This window comes from Pongo abelii, chromosome 10 (assembly GCF_028885655.2).
Source record: "Pongo abelii isolate AG06213 chromosome 10, NHGRI_mPonAbe1-v2.0_pri, whole genome shotgun sequence".
Lineage (NCBI taxonomy): Eukaryota > Metazoa > Chordata > Mammalia > Primates > Hominidae > Pongo > Pongo abelii.
Genome location: NC_071995.2, coordinates 27,728,342 through 27,743,232, shown reverse-complemented (window position 1 = coordinate 27,743,232; position 14,891 = coordinate 27,728,342). Strand labels below are relative to the sequence as shown.

The window sequence follows — 14,891 nt, the reverse complement described above, 5'->3', positions numbered from 1 at the left end:
AGGTTTGGGCTAAAGAGAGGAACAGCCTCCCAGAATGCCTGACTATGCACCCCAGGGTATGCTAAGGGATGGTCTTCAAGAAAACAGTGCTTGGTACCCAAAACTACTGGGCCAGAAGGGAGGAGACATTCCTATGTCAGCCTGAGCCATGGATAAACCATGGCAAAAATGAGGATCCTGAAGGAGAGGGGAAGAGAGGCTACTGGGGAGACAGAGTGTGAAGTGAGGGGGTGCATTCAGTCCTAATCAGGACAAATTTGGCAGGTAGTTTCTGGCCTCGTTGAATTGTAGGTTGACATGCTTTCTGTAGAAGCCATAAACTGGCAGCCCCTGATTGGAAGTGTGAGGCTAAACTTTAAATTCTTTTGAAGGAACTGTTTCCATTTTATAACTTAAACAGGTGCCTGATGAGTACTATTCATAAATTTAATACCATTAACATGAAGATCAACTTTAAATTGGCATCTTTGAATGCAAATTTGTTTAGAAGTTAAACATTTTAAATGTGCATTTGCCAATTTGATTTTGTCTATGGTAGCTCCTTTGTTTTTACAAAATGAAGTTCAAACTTGCTCTATCTTTCTTTCTCATCATTTTCTCCCATTGGCAATCATTCCCTTCTGTTTCCCTGTACGTTTTATCAGTTGATTGAATAAACATTGATAGATATAAAGTCAGATTCTCAGAAGATTTATTTTTAAGGTTGCTCTTTAGACATTTCTTATGCCCTTTTCTACCCTTTGTATAACTGTCTAATATAAGTGAACTTGACTATAATTTTTACAAAACCTTCCAGGAAGGAGTCAGATTCTAAAAGATACTAACAAAAGACACCACTATTGTTTTATAATATATCTGGCTCATTGAAAAGATTTTAAGGTCTCTCATAGTGTATCAAAATGCCTATGTAGAACAGAAAGAGGTAAGGGCAGATGACTTATAGCTAGACAGATGAGCATTTTAGCTGCTGAGCAGCTGAAAGCCAGGATGATGGACAAGTTGAAGGAAGCAGAAAGTGGAGATTTAGGATGTGGAAAAGGTGTCGTTTTAGAGAGAAAGAGAAGTCATGTGACACAAAGTGAGTCAAGCTAGCAAAGGAATGGCTAGAGATTGAATGTGAGTAGAAAGGAAAAAATCCCAGGCTGAGAATTAAAATCATATTATTGGCTACTAGAATGAACACAAGAACATGCTGACCCATATGTGTACAGGGTCAAGGAGTTACTTTAGAGGCTGTAGCACTGTGGAGGGAAGAAGGCAAGGAAGACGAGCAAGGTCAAAAAGGCAAGGTCAAAATGAGCAGTAATAAGTTTCAGAAGAAGAAAGTAGGGAAGTAGAGCCACCTCTGTTTTCTTGACTGCAAGATGGTCTTGCTTTGTGTGGGGGAGGTTGTCTTCTTGCACGAGTGAGCAGCTGCATGAGTAAGACCTGACTGTGTAGCTGTTGAGTGGGGAATGAACAACCAGATGAGCTAAGCTTGCCCTGGAGCCAGCAGAGTGACAGATTGGCCAGCAGACAATGAATGAACCACCTCACATCCATTAAGAAATTTGATAAAGCAATCTCAGATGACCAGTGTCTTAGGGGTAACAGTGAAAATGTCAAGGTAAAGAAAAGACTTATGTTAGGTAACTTCAGTTTGAAGCAGACTAAGCATAAGAGTAGAGGATACAGGCCAGGTGCAATGGCTCACACCTGTAATCCCAACACTTTGGGAGGCTGAGGTGGGTGGATCACTTGAAGTCAGGAGTTCAAGACCAGCCTGGCTAACATGGTGAAACCTCATCTCTAGTAAAAATACAAAAATTAGATGGGTGTGGTGGCGCATGACTGTAATCCAAGCTGCTTAGGAGGCTGAGGCACGAGAATCACTTGAACCCGGAAGGCGGAGGTTGTAGTGAGCCGAGATCACTCCACTGCACTCCATCCTGGGTGATAGAGCGAGACTCTGTCTCAAAACAAACAAACAAACAAACAAACAAAAAACAAAAAAAAAAAACAGAGTACAGAATACAAATTTTTAAAAAGGCGATGATACATGTTGAGAAGAATGGACAAAGAGGGAAAGAATGCAAGCAGTGCTCAGAGATGGAAAGATGATAGAAAACATAAAGCAACCTATATATGAAATAAATTCAAAATGAAGACGGCATAAAGCCCAATTATTTTAATGAATTTGAGTTTATTACAGCGCTTGAAGAGGAGAATAGACATATGCAAAGACGATGGTGGAATTGCCCAAAAAGTGGAAATTTAGAAGTAGTAAAAAAAAATGTTACAAGGGGTTAAAACAACTTGTTGAAAGGAAGAGAAATCAATGATATCAATGATGTGAAAATGATTGGGGTGGATATATAGAAGTTGTTTTTTTTTTTAAACTTCCCAGAAGCAAAATGTTGGAAAAGCAATGATTTGTAGAGCAACGAAGGTCCAATATAGAAGTACAGAAACAAAGGCAACCTTGAGAAGAGAGAGAACAAACATCAAAACAAAAGAGAATAAAAAGAAAAGGAGATTCTGAATTGCTGAATACTTTAAGGCTCATGATTACAGTGTAAGAGATTAAATATTAAATAAGAGTCCACATGAGTCCCTCTTAGAACCCAAAGAGGGCATAGGTATGGAAGAAAAGTAGGCCAGTTATATGTAACTGACAGTGTAGAGTTAAGCAATTGTCCGCTTATTCTATTATAGTGACACAAGGAGTCATTTCCTTGCCACCATATAAATGTATTCTTTATGGGGTAACCTCGTCACCAATTTTTCATGAAAAATTAAGAGCTTTCACTCACAGAAGAGAGACCATTGTGCTCTGCTGATCTTTCTGCAGGTGACTCCTTGGCTTTCTCTAGGCTAGGATGTCATATTTGGTTTCTTAGGAGGCCAATCCCTAAGATTATTGCCAAGTTCCTCATGAATCTATTGTCCTCCACAAACTCACAAGGAGTGGTTGGTTGTAAGCACTGCTTCAGAAGTGGCCATGTAGCTGTGCTATAGGAATTTGATAGAGTCCGGTTTCGGCTGTTTTCATTGTGGATATGCAGTCACTGGGCTCCTGCAGGCAAATGACTGTGCAAATTGGTTTCTGGCTTTGTACAGTTTAGTAATTCCAAAACCAAGATGCAACTTCCTCTTTGTTTTACTATAATCATCTTTTGTGCAGACAGTTTATTCTGGTGCTCTCAGACTTTCAATTTTTGTTGTTGTTCTTTTCATGGTAGTAAGGTAGTTCTGCTTTTTCTGTCATGACATCCCTTTTGGCCTTTCCTGTGGTTGGTGTTACAAGAAACAAATAATGCTTCTTGTAAGTGTCTTGTCTGATCTGCATAAAACTATAAGTACCTCAAAAAGGGAATTTCTTAACTTCTAATACTATAGTGTTGTGCAGAGAATTTCCTTAAAATCCAACTATGTGCACTTTTTGACTTTCTATCCTCTGCATGTTTTCCTTATGCTTCTCTGTCCCATCTCTCTGCTTTGCTCTTGGTCTTTTATATTCTTTTCTCGCTTTCTGTAGAGACAGTCACTATACACGGTCCAGAGCACTGTTCAGTACTTTGTGTATGTCCAATATATATTAAACCATGTCTAGTATATATTAAACCATATTGTTTCATTTTCTCCGGAAGCAATTTCTATTCCTCTGTCTGAGACCCTGCGTTTAATGCCTACCTGAAGTAAGAAGCATATGGAGAAATGTTATATGCTTTTCAGGTTGGGGAGAAGTATTAGATAACAAGCTGTAGGAAGCAAAAATAACTCCTGGATCATAAGGCAAGAGAGAATGGGTCACTCTGATTGGTTATATTTAATTCTTTTTAAAATGCAGGCTTGAAAATTTTTCATGAGCATTTTCCCATATCACTAAATGGTCTTTGAAAACATAATTTTAATGTCTACATAACTGTTCTTCATTTGAATGAAGAGAGAAAGAGAGAGAGAGAGAGAGAAAGAGAATGGCAGGAACAGCCATGGCAATTTAAGGACAGGGATTCTTTATGTCATGCTAAAGAAATTTTTTGGATTTCCTGATAGTCTTCATTAATCCACTTTTTTTCTTTAAAAATCCTGTTTCTAATAACTAACTACAATTGCTTGAGCTATATTCCTTTCAAGGGCTATGCATGTAAATTACTCCAAATAGCTAAAGTTTAATTTATACTGAAACCATATGAAATGTATCTATCACTCAGACTACTTACAATGTTTTCCTTAGAGATTTATGCTCTTCACCTCTTTGCAGCTTCCATTTTCTTATGCTAATATGTAGTAATCAGCATTGCTTCATTTACTTTATTTGTAGATGCAGAAGGATGGTTTGTAATTGGATACATAACTTCCATCTCTAATATCTTTGAAGGGTTTTAAGTAACTTACAATTACTTCATCTTTATTATTGCTTGTAGTGCAGAACGTAGAAAACACAGCTGGGTTTTTCAACTCACAGAGGCACTTGTAGTTCAGTAATATGTTGGCTAGAATGTTGTACCAAGAATATTATGCAAACAGCTTAGCTATTATTCCACCCCTGCACCCTGTGTTTTCTCTGTGAGCTATTTACATCGCTTAACTTCTCTGGCTTCAGCCTTCTCATCTATAAAAATATGATGGCTGTCAGTGAGCTGCATTTGCAAAGTAAACTTTCAGAGACTTATGAGCTCCAGAAAGTAGTTGGACTGTGATGGCTCTTTTAGTGGATTCAATTATGTTTTAAATAATGTAACAATAACTAATCAGCTACTAGATATTTATGTATTTATTTATATATCATCATTATAAACAGAATTTGAGGTTGAATGAGAAATGCATGTGCATAATTAGCTTGTTAGAATACAAGATCAAAAGCCGTGAGAAGGAAAGAGGATCTAAGTATACCCGAGGCCTTGGCTAACATTCTTACAATTTATCAGTGGTAGCTCTGAGCTTCTTGGTAACCAAGAGTATAATTGATACCTATAGTATTCATTAATGACCAACTTTTTACTGGCATTTAATTCAGAAAGGAGTTTATGCAAGGATATAGTACAACACAGTGGACAGAACCATTCTGCAGAATACAACAGATGAAATAATGCACATAGCTGTTTTTTGGTCCTCAGGGACAATGATCAACACTTCTGATTTATTAGCAGGAGTGAATGTAATTAATCTTGAAGTGTGTTTAATTCAACAGCCATTATGAAAATAGATATTATATTCACTTTATAGACGGACTTTGATAATGTAGGACCTTTCTAATATGTGAACTTAGTTGAAAAAAAACTTTTGTAAACATGAAGAGATTATCATATTAAATCACAGAAAATAGACTTATCCTACTTGCCCGGGTATGTGAAAAGCCTGCTGCTCTCAGTGCTGGGGATAAAGTAGTGAGCAGACACACCCAAATCCCTTTCCTCTGTGAGCTTACATGCTAGCAGGAATGTCTCCCTCCTTGAGACCACATGATTCCTTTTGGGGCATGTGCTTTATTGATGCAGTTGTGGGGTGGGCAGGGAGTGCACCGGATATGGAAAGGAGGCATCATCTCTACCCCCATGGAGTATACCTTTATTACAGGAGGGAGACACAAAAACAACCACATTGCATCAAGTCCTAGGAAAAATGTGTATCTGAGGTGCTCTGGGATCTTAGGTTAGGAGTGTGCTTAGGAAAGTGAGTGTGGCAGAGCAAGAGAGAGAGAGAGAAAGAGAGAGAGAGCGCCAGAGGGAGCAAGAGGAACAGAGAGATAACGCTTTCCCTCTGTTCTCCCTTGTTTGATCATTTGCTCAGCATTCGTGCATGCAAATCTGCTTCTTTAAAAAAACCTCTAGCCCACTGGCTCATAACTTGCTGTCTTTTATAGCAAAAGTGCTCAAAGATTGTATATAATTGCTATCTCCAATTCCTTTCTTTCTATTCTCTCTCTAGCCCATTTCTGCCAGGCTTTCATTTTCACCGTGCCACCTAAACCACTCTTGGTGAGGCCACCAGTCACTGCCTCTTTGACCAATCTAAAGCTTGCCCCCATTCCGCATCTTTTGTCCTGTCACTAACATTTGACACAATTGGCCACTCTCCTTTCCGTGAAATATTTCTTCACTTAGTTTTTGCCCAGCACAGTCTCCTGATCTTTCGCTCTGCTTCACTGGCTCCTATTTCTTTCTCTGGCTTCTGTTAGAGATCTTCTAGTCAGAACCATTCCATGGATCTCTGGTCTTCTTAATCGATGCTCACTCCCTGAATGTCACTTAGTCACATGACTTTAAACACCAGCTGTACCATGGTAAATTCCAAACGCACATCTTCAGCGTGGGCCTGTCTTCTGAACACCAGGCTTGTTCCTCCACCTGCTTGCTCAGGATCTGCATTTGAATGTCTTTTTAGGCATCTCACACTTAACATTATCCATAATAGAACTCTTGGTCCTCCCACCATGTGTACAACTCAGATACCCCAGACACTCAGACTCCATAGCCTCAGCTCCTTAGCATTCCTGTAGCCCAAGCCTGGGTGGATGTCCCTCCTGCGTGTGCCTATGCCACACCACGCCTGCTGTGATCAAAGACACATATCACCAAATTCACATGGCCTGTTGACTTGTCTCCTCCACCAGACTCCAAACTTCATAAAGGCAGGAGTTAGGTTTCACTCGTGAATGTCACCCAGTGCATAGTACTATGTTTGATATAGTAAATAGTTTTGATTCACTGAGTGAGAGAGTAAGTAAATGAGTGACTGTGATAGTCAACAAGTGCTGTAGATCAGGGGTCCCCAACCCCCGGGCTCCAGACAGGTACCAGTCTGTGGCCTGTTAGGAACGGGGCCACACAGCAGGAGGTGAGTGGCAGGCAAGCAAGCATGACCACCTGAGCTCTGCCTCCTGTTAGATCAGTGGCGCTATTAGATTCTCATAAGAGTATGAACCTTGTCGTGAACTGTATTTGTGAGGGATCTAGGTTACGTCCTCCTTGTGAGAATCTAATGCATGATGATCTGTTACTGTCTGCTGTACACCCCCAGATGGGACCGTCTAGTTGCAGGAAAACAAGCTCAGGGCTCCCACTGATCCTGTATTATGGTGAGTATGTAATAATAGTAGAAATAATGTGCGCAATAAATATAATGTGCTTGAATCGTCCCAAAACCATTCCCCCCCATGCCCCAGTCCATGGAAAAATTGCTTTCCACAAAACTGATCCCTGGTGCCAAAAAGGTTGGGGACTGCTGCTACAGATGGCTAGAAAGGAAATAGGTGAAATAGGCTAATATTAGCTGGAGTTACTGTATAAGGCTTTGTGGTGGGGCTTGCATTTTAGATGAATCTTATGGATTGATAAGATTTAGATAAACCAATAAAAGCATTTTCATCATAGGGAAAATACACACAGAGATGGGGGCAATATTTAGCATGCTGTGCGTGTGTGAGAGCAGCTTCTCTGGGACCTTACATCAAGAAGAGAGAAAGCCCTGTGTTGCAACTGTGGGAGGTAGCTAGGGAGGGACATGTCCTGTTGAATTCTGGAGGACTTTAAGTGCCAAAGACTAATTACATAGAAATATTTTTTGAAATGTGATATAGTATACATTTCTGCTAAACTGTTCTTTAGAGTACTTAATTTGTTTGTTTGTTTTTGTTTGTTTGTTTGTTTTTTTGAGATGGAGTTTCGCCCTTGTTGCCCAGGCTGGAGTGCAATGGTGCGATCTCAGCTCACTGCAACCTCTGCCTCCCTGGTTCAAGTGATTCTCCTGCCTCAGCCTCCCGAGTAGCTGGGATTGCAGGTGCATGCCACCATGACCGGCTAATTTTGTGTTTTTAGTAGAGACGGGGTTTCTCCATGTTTGTCAGGCTGGTCTCAAACTCCTGACCTCAGATAATCCGCCCACCTCAGCCTCCCAAAGTGCTGGGATTACAGGCGTGAGCCACCGAACCCGGCCAGAGTACTCAGTTCTTACTTCTGTTGCCATAAAATGAATGAGACTGTAATGATTCTGTAAAATGCTGAACAGAATAATGCAGAGACAAATAGCACAGAAGTCTGCTTTAGAAAATATCCACCAACCCCAAAGCAATGTTATGTCTTAAAATGATTATTTAATGATAGTACTTTTATTCATTTATAGCCTGACATTATTATGCAAGTATTTACAGATAAATCGATTATAAGTGAACCCATGAGAAAATGTAATTAGTAAACACATAAGCCAATATAAAAATACTTAGGTCAGAGCACTAAGTAATATTCTGTATATATGGGTTTATGTGTGTACTTGCATGTATCTGCATATGATATTTATTGATTAACTTATTTTTCCTGCTCAGACATAAATGAAGAAAGCTTAACTATAGGTCAGGCACCGTGGCTTATACCTGTAATCCCAGCGCTTTGAGCGGCTGAGGCAGGTAGATCATTTGAGGTCAGGAGTTTGAGACCAGCCTGGCCAACATGATGAAACCCCATCTCTACTAAATATACAAACATTAGCCAGGCATAGTGGCAGGCACCTGTAATCCCAGCTACTCAGGAGGCTAAGGCAGGAGAATTGCTTGAACCCGGGAGGTGGAGGTTGCCGTGAGCTGGGATGGCGCCATTGCATTCCAGCCTGGGCGACAGAGCAAGACTCTGTCTCAAAAAAAAAAAAAAAAAAAAAGAAATCTTAACTATATAGCTGACATTTTATCCTGAAGGCACGCTGAGGAAGTATGAGCTAGGACAGAATGTCAGGACAGAGAGAGCCAACTAATTCTCATTTAGTCAGTAGATCCAGTACTATAATATCAAAGTGATGTATGAAAATAGTTTTTCCTGCCAGGCACAGTAGTTCACGCCTATAATCCCAGCACTTTGGGAGGCTGAGATGGGCAGATCACTTGAGGTCAGGAGTTCCAGACCAGCCTGGCCAACATGATGAAACAACGTCTCTACTATTTTTACCAGTGGCAAAAACCGCAATCACTTTTGCACCAACCTAATAAAAATACAAAAATTAGTCTGGTGTGGTGGCACTTGCCTGTAGTCCCAGGTACTCAGGAAGCTGAGGCATGAGAATCGCTTGAACCTGAGAGGCGGAGGTTGCAGTGAACTGAGATGGCACCACTGCACTCCAGTCTGGGCAGCAGAGGAAGACTTTGTCTCAAAAACAGACAAAACAAAACAAAACAAAACAAAAGTTTTCGTTATGTAGTAGCCCATGGAATCATGTAGGTATGTGAGTCTTACTATTATGTGATGAGATTGCTCAGCTTTTCTGTTTTACGGCTGTTGGTGCATTTTGAGTTTCAGAATTACTTACAGAGGCACAGCAAAGTGGCAGACCATTGTGACAAACTAATGCTGAAAGACAAAATTGTTGAGCTAAAAAAAAAAAAAAAAGTCAGGCTTCGGAAAGGGAAATAGTTACCCTTAGCCAGACCAAAAAAAAAGTCCCCTTCTATGTCACAACCAAGTGATTATTTGAAATTATACGGTAGGGGAAAATTCTGAAAACTCCCTTGTCAGGATTTATATTATTGACTAAATGTGATCAATTTTAGAGATATGAAATCAACTGGTCTCAGAAAACTTATAGAAATGTATCTCTATACACATATATGTAACTTTATATGTGTGTGTGTATATATATTATATACATATACATAATATTATATACGTATGTTATATATATATATTATATATACATATATAATATATATAATATATATACATATATAATATATATATAATATATACATATATATTATATATATAATATATATATGTATATATATTATATATATATATATGCTTTTCTTTTTCTTGTTGTCAGCTTTGTGAGACCTGAAAATGATTTGCAGATTTCTGTTACTATACCAGAGATTTGCAAAGTACTACGTAGTAAATATTTTAGGCTTTTCAGGTTATACTATCTCTGTTGCAGATACTCAACTCTGCCATTCTAGAGCAAAAACAGCCATAGACAATATGTAAACAAATAAGCCTGGCTGTGTTCAAATAAATCCTTATTTTAAAAAACAGGTGGCACACTGAATTTGACCTAGGAGCTGTATGTAGTTGGCCAAATCCTTCTGTAGATTATTTTTATAATCTTCACAGTTGAGAAGTTGCCTATGTCCCATATCTGAAATATCCTTGTGAGAACTGAGTCATTTATTTTTAAATATTTTTCATGCTTATATTTATAGTGTTTAATTCACTTTGTATGTGAGTGTAACTAACACACATACACACATACCCATAGACAGAGTGACATACATGTAGAGGTTCTGACTGCATAAAAAAGAACACTCCAGAGGTTCTTTCTCCGATTGCTGTGGTTCTGTGATTTAAGCATTCTATGGACAGTGGAAGCCTGCTCATAAGTGAGAATTGACTAACCAATTGACAGAGCAGGCACAGAACAGGAATGAATCAAGTATGAACCAGGTGTGTGGATGAATCAAGTAGAACAGAGGCAGAAGCGGGGGAAATGGAGGCAGAAGTCATTGAAATGAGACAGATCTAGGCATCCAGGTCAGAGGGCAAACTAAAGAACCCTAGCTGGAGGCAAAGGTAGTCTTCTGCTTCCATCTGATATACAACTTGGGAAACACTGTGTATTAGAGTTGAGCTCTAAAGCAGTGGTTCTCAAGTTGTAGTGCATCAAATTCCGAGACCCCGACCCCAGAGACTCTGATTGAGAAGATCTGGAGTAGGGCCTGCAATTGCTTTTTACCATATATCCTGGATATTTTTATTCAAGTTGTCTGCAGACCACAGTTTCAAAAAAAGCTGCTCCAGACTTTTCACCTTCTCAGCTTCCTTCCCTATTTGTCTGATAGCCTGATCATCTGATCCAGAGACAGCCTCTTCTCATTTCCTTCCCTTCCTTCTCTTTTTGTGCTTTCCACCTTCCTGGTACCAACCTAAGCTGATTGTTACTAATTTCATTTCTGTTAACTCCCCTTCTCAGAAATTAAAGACATTAACCTCTGCCACTTATACACATGAAAATATATGTTGAAAAATAGCTTGCACCAAAACAAATGAATAAAAACCACAACACTTTCCTCCATGGGCATGCACTTCTTGTCCCCATAAGGCCATGTGAGAATCTGGAGTCTCTTACTGCTTTATATGCAAAGTCCCTAATGACCAAACATAAGAAATGGCCAGAATAGCTAGGGTGCCATAGAGAGAGGACCAGAGGTGAGACACAGGACGGAGGCAGGGTCGGATCAGGAGGACATGCAGATCTTGCTAAGGGTTTTGGCCTGTATCCCAGGGGCAGGGAGAATCCATCACCACTGCCCTTTCCTAAGTCCAAGAACCACTTCATCTGCAGCTGATTGAATGTCTGGGAATGCCTTAAGGTGAGAGAAAATGAAGTGAGAGTCTTGGATGGTTCTAGGTATAGAGTTGGCTGGTGGGGGGAGATGATGGTGCATTTCAAAAGACTGAAGATAGAGGAGGCTTGTGGTGAAATGGAAAGAGGAGCAGCTTAGCTCTAGACTTTTGGTAGTTAAGGAACTGATGGGACACTGGGTTGGAGGTGTACAACAGGCAGTTGATACTATGTCCTTGATTCTCAGAAAGGAGAGCTAGGCTTGGAGCATAGATGTACGGAGACATTGGTATATAGATGCTGTTTGAAATTGCAGATGTAGATGAGATTTCCTGGGAAAATCAATTGGAATGAGAGGAGTAAAAGATCAAGAGTTGAATCCTGAGAAATGGCAAACTTTAACAGAAAGAAGGAGGAATTGAAACCCACAGAAAATTGAGGGAATGTGATATAAAAGCAAGGGAGGAGAGAGATTCACAAAAGAGGGTGGGGCCAAAGGCCCTCAAGAACTCAATAAACGAGGTGCAGCTGTAAACCAGACCCATGGCTTTGGCCCCCAGCAGGTCACCAGTAGCCTTCCAAGAACAATCTACTGATGGAGGCGAAGTAAGAGACACAAACTAGACTGCAGTGAACAGAGAACGCTGTGGGATTTACTACCTGCAAGGCAGACACACGCCAGAATGCACAGCAGAGTCAGAATAGCAGTGACCCAAAGCGGCTCAGCCAGAGTGTCCTCTTCAGATCCCTATCTTAAGCCTTAAGAGGGCAAAATATCAGTTCTAAAACCTGGAGAAGAGGGGAGAATGAGAGAAACACTGGTGGCATTACAGCACAGATTGTCTTGCTGTCACTGAGCAAGTGTGTTATTTGTTCCCTAAATATATGCAGTTGCTCTTCAGCAGAAGTGTGTGTACGTTTAAAATGTCCACCCTCCTAGATTTCCTGAGGCTCCTCATATTTGTATGTGTTTCCCATTAGCACAGCAGCATTGCCTAAAAGCAATACCAGGAAAGGACTGATAGGAAATATTCACGGGGTCCAGTTTGCAAAAGCAGCTCTTTATCTACCAGACTAGGAATTTAGCTTGTGTTGTGCCCACTCTGTGCGGTGCTTTGTAGTTCTCATCGGGGAAGGCCCGCTATGGGATCACGGCAACTGTGCTAATTAAATGTCAGTGGGGTTGGGAGCTGTGGTGAGGCCTTCACGCTCAGCTCACCAAGACCCAAGCAAGAAGGAGAGGCACATCAGCCTTCCTGAAGCTCATTAGGCAGGAAGTACTCAGATTCAGACAGCTTCAGTGTTCAGATCCTAAATGGATGCTGCAAGAGGGCTCACAAATGAGCTCCAAAAGGAATAAACAAACTCATGCCTTTGTAGTTTTAACAGAAAACAATTTTTATTTGGGCAAGTTTTCCTTGAAAATGTTCCCCTCCATCACCCCTCATTTTATTAACTGTGTCGTTGATTCTAGAAGTGTCTCATATTTATCTTGTTTTTATCATTGATGACACCCTCATGTTTAACATTGACACAAAGTAAGGGAGAACAAAGTAATAAGCCCACATATCAAGAAAATATCAATGCTTTGGGTGCAGGTGGTGACAGGCAGCCAGGCCCTTTCTGGCTTCCCCCGGAGGGCCCTGGCATTTTCCTTTCTTGATTGTTCCGATCTGAGTGTGCTGCGTTGCAGGGAAACTGAGTCTAGATGTCATCATCAGCCTCTGCCTAAAATAACTCAGAGCCCCTTTTCTCCATGAGTGGCCCAGTTCTCTAAGCGGCTACCAACTAGAAGTGGCATTCACCTGGGCCTCCATACTGCCCTCACCCGGGCAGCCTGGCAGAGCTGCTCACTCCTCTCCACTCATACTGCCAGTTTCTTCCTGCTGCCATCTTCATTTTGTGCCTGGACAACTGCAGTAGCCTCCTGTCTCTGTCTCCAGTTAGGTCCCTTTTCAATCCACTCTCCAGAGGGAAGTCAAAATGGTTAATTACACTAAAAGGTCAGCTGATCCTGTCTGTCTCCTCACCAAACATTTCCATAGCTTCTGATAAAACAGTATGCACATGTTCACCAACACGCTCAGGCGACCCTTAGTGAACATGCTCCTGGTTACTCTTATTTTTTTCTGTTATTTTAGTTCATATTTATCGAGCACAATACATACTTTGTATCAGGTGCTGTGTCTCATCTAAATATCACAGTAACTCTCTGAGGTAAATCTTCATAAAGTACTCTTAGGAACCTCACTGGCAGAAGAAGAAAGTGAAGCTTAGAGAACCTAACTGATTTGCCTGTGGCTGTTCAGTTAACAAGGAGGATACAATGCAGTCGAACCCAGGTCTGTCCAGAGCCCGTGATGCTAACCACTGTACAATCCCACCCTCTAGCCATGTCTGTGACTGCCCCTCTTCACTGCACCGTATGTTACAGAATCTGCCCACATCCTTCACTACCACCTGGTCCAAACCAGCACCATCTTTCACCTGGATTATTTGCAGTAGGCTTCCGATTCTTCCTGCTTCTGTTCATCCATACGTTCTGTAGAGTCTTCTCTAACACAGTAGCAACAGTGAACCCTTAAAAATGTAACACAGATTATGTCACCTCTCTGCTCAACACCTTCTAATGCTTCCAGTTTCACAGCAAAAGTCAACTCTTGTGTTGGCTTCACAAGTCTCCCAGTATGACCTGGCCCTCTTCCTCATCTCCCCTCTCTCTCTCTCGCCACTTTCCTCTTTACTTATTCTGCTTAAGCCATGCTGGCCTCCTGGCTGTGCCTTGGAGTCAAGAACCTACTTTGTGTCTATAAGTTTCTGTTTCATAGTCCTGCTTTGTATCTAAAAGTTTCTGTTAAAATGGTCTCTAACCATTTGATTTAAAATGGCAATTTCCATCCCCCAGTGCTCATTACTTCCATCCTCTGCTTTATTTTCTCCATAGCACTTGCGCATTTTGATAGATGATATATTTGTTTATGTCTCCTCCACCAACAGAAAGTCAGCTCTAGGAGGGCAGGAGCTTTGGTCTGTTTTGTTCACTATTATAACCCCAAAGCCTAGAGCATTATTTGGTGTACATCAGAGGTTCATTAACAATTATAGAATTGTTACTAGAGGCTGGGACAGTGGCTCACACCTGTAATCCCAGCACTTTGGGAGGCCGAGGCAGGCAGATCATGATGTCAGGAGTTCGAGACCAGCCTAACCAACAAAGTGAAACCCCGTCTCTACTAAAAAATACAAAAATTAGCCGGGCGTGGTGGCACGTGCCTGTAATCCCAGCTACTCGAGAGGCTGACGCAGGAGAATCGCTTGAACCCGGGAGGTGGAGGTTGCAGTGAGCGGAGATCAAGCCATTGCACTCCAGCCTGGGTGACAGAGTGAAACTCTGTCTAAAACAACACAAAACAAAACAAAACAAAAAATTATTACTAGAAAGCAGTCCTGATCCAGACCCCATTAGAGGGTTCTTGGACCTCATGCCAGAAAGAATTTGGGGCAAGTCCATGGAGTAAAGTAGAAGCAAGTTTATTAAGAAAGTAATGGAATAAAGAATGGCTACTCCATAAACAGAGCAGCACTGAGGG

At 41.0% G+C, this 14,891-nt stretch overlaps 1 protein-coding gene across 5 annotated transcripts in view; it reads left to right on the top strand.

Moving 5' to 3' along the window:
• Positions 1 to 14,891, top strand: part of ITPR2 (inositol 1,4,5-trisphosphate receptor type 2) — a 519,932-nt gene that overhangs the window by 384,112 nt on the left and 120,929 nt on the right. The gene's annotated exons all lie outside the window — the stretch shown is intronic.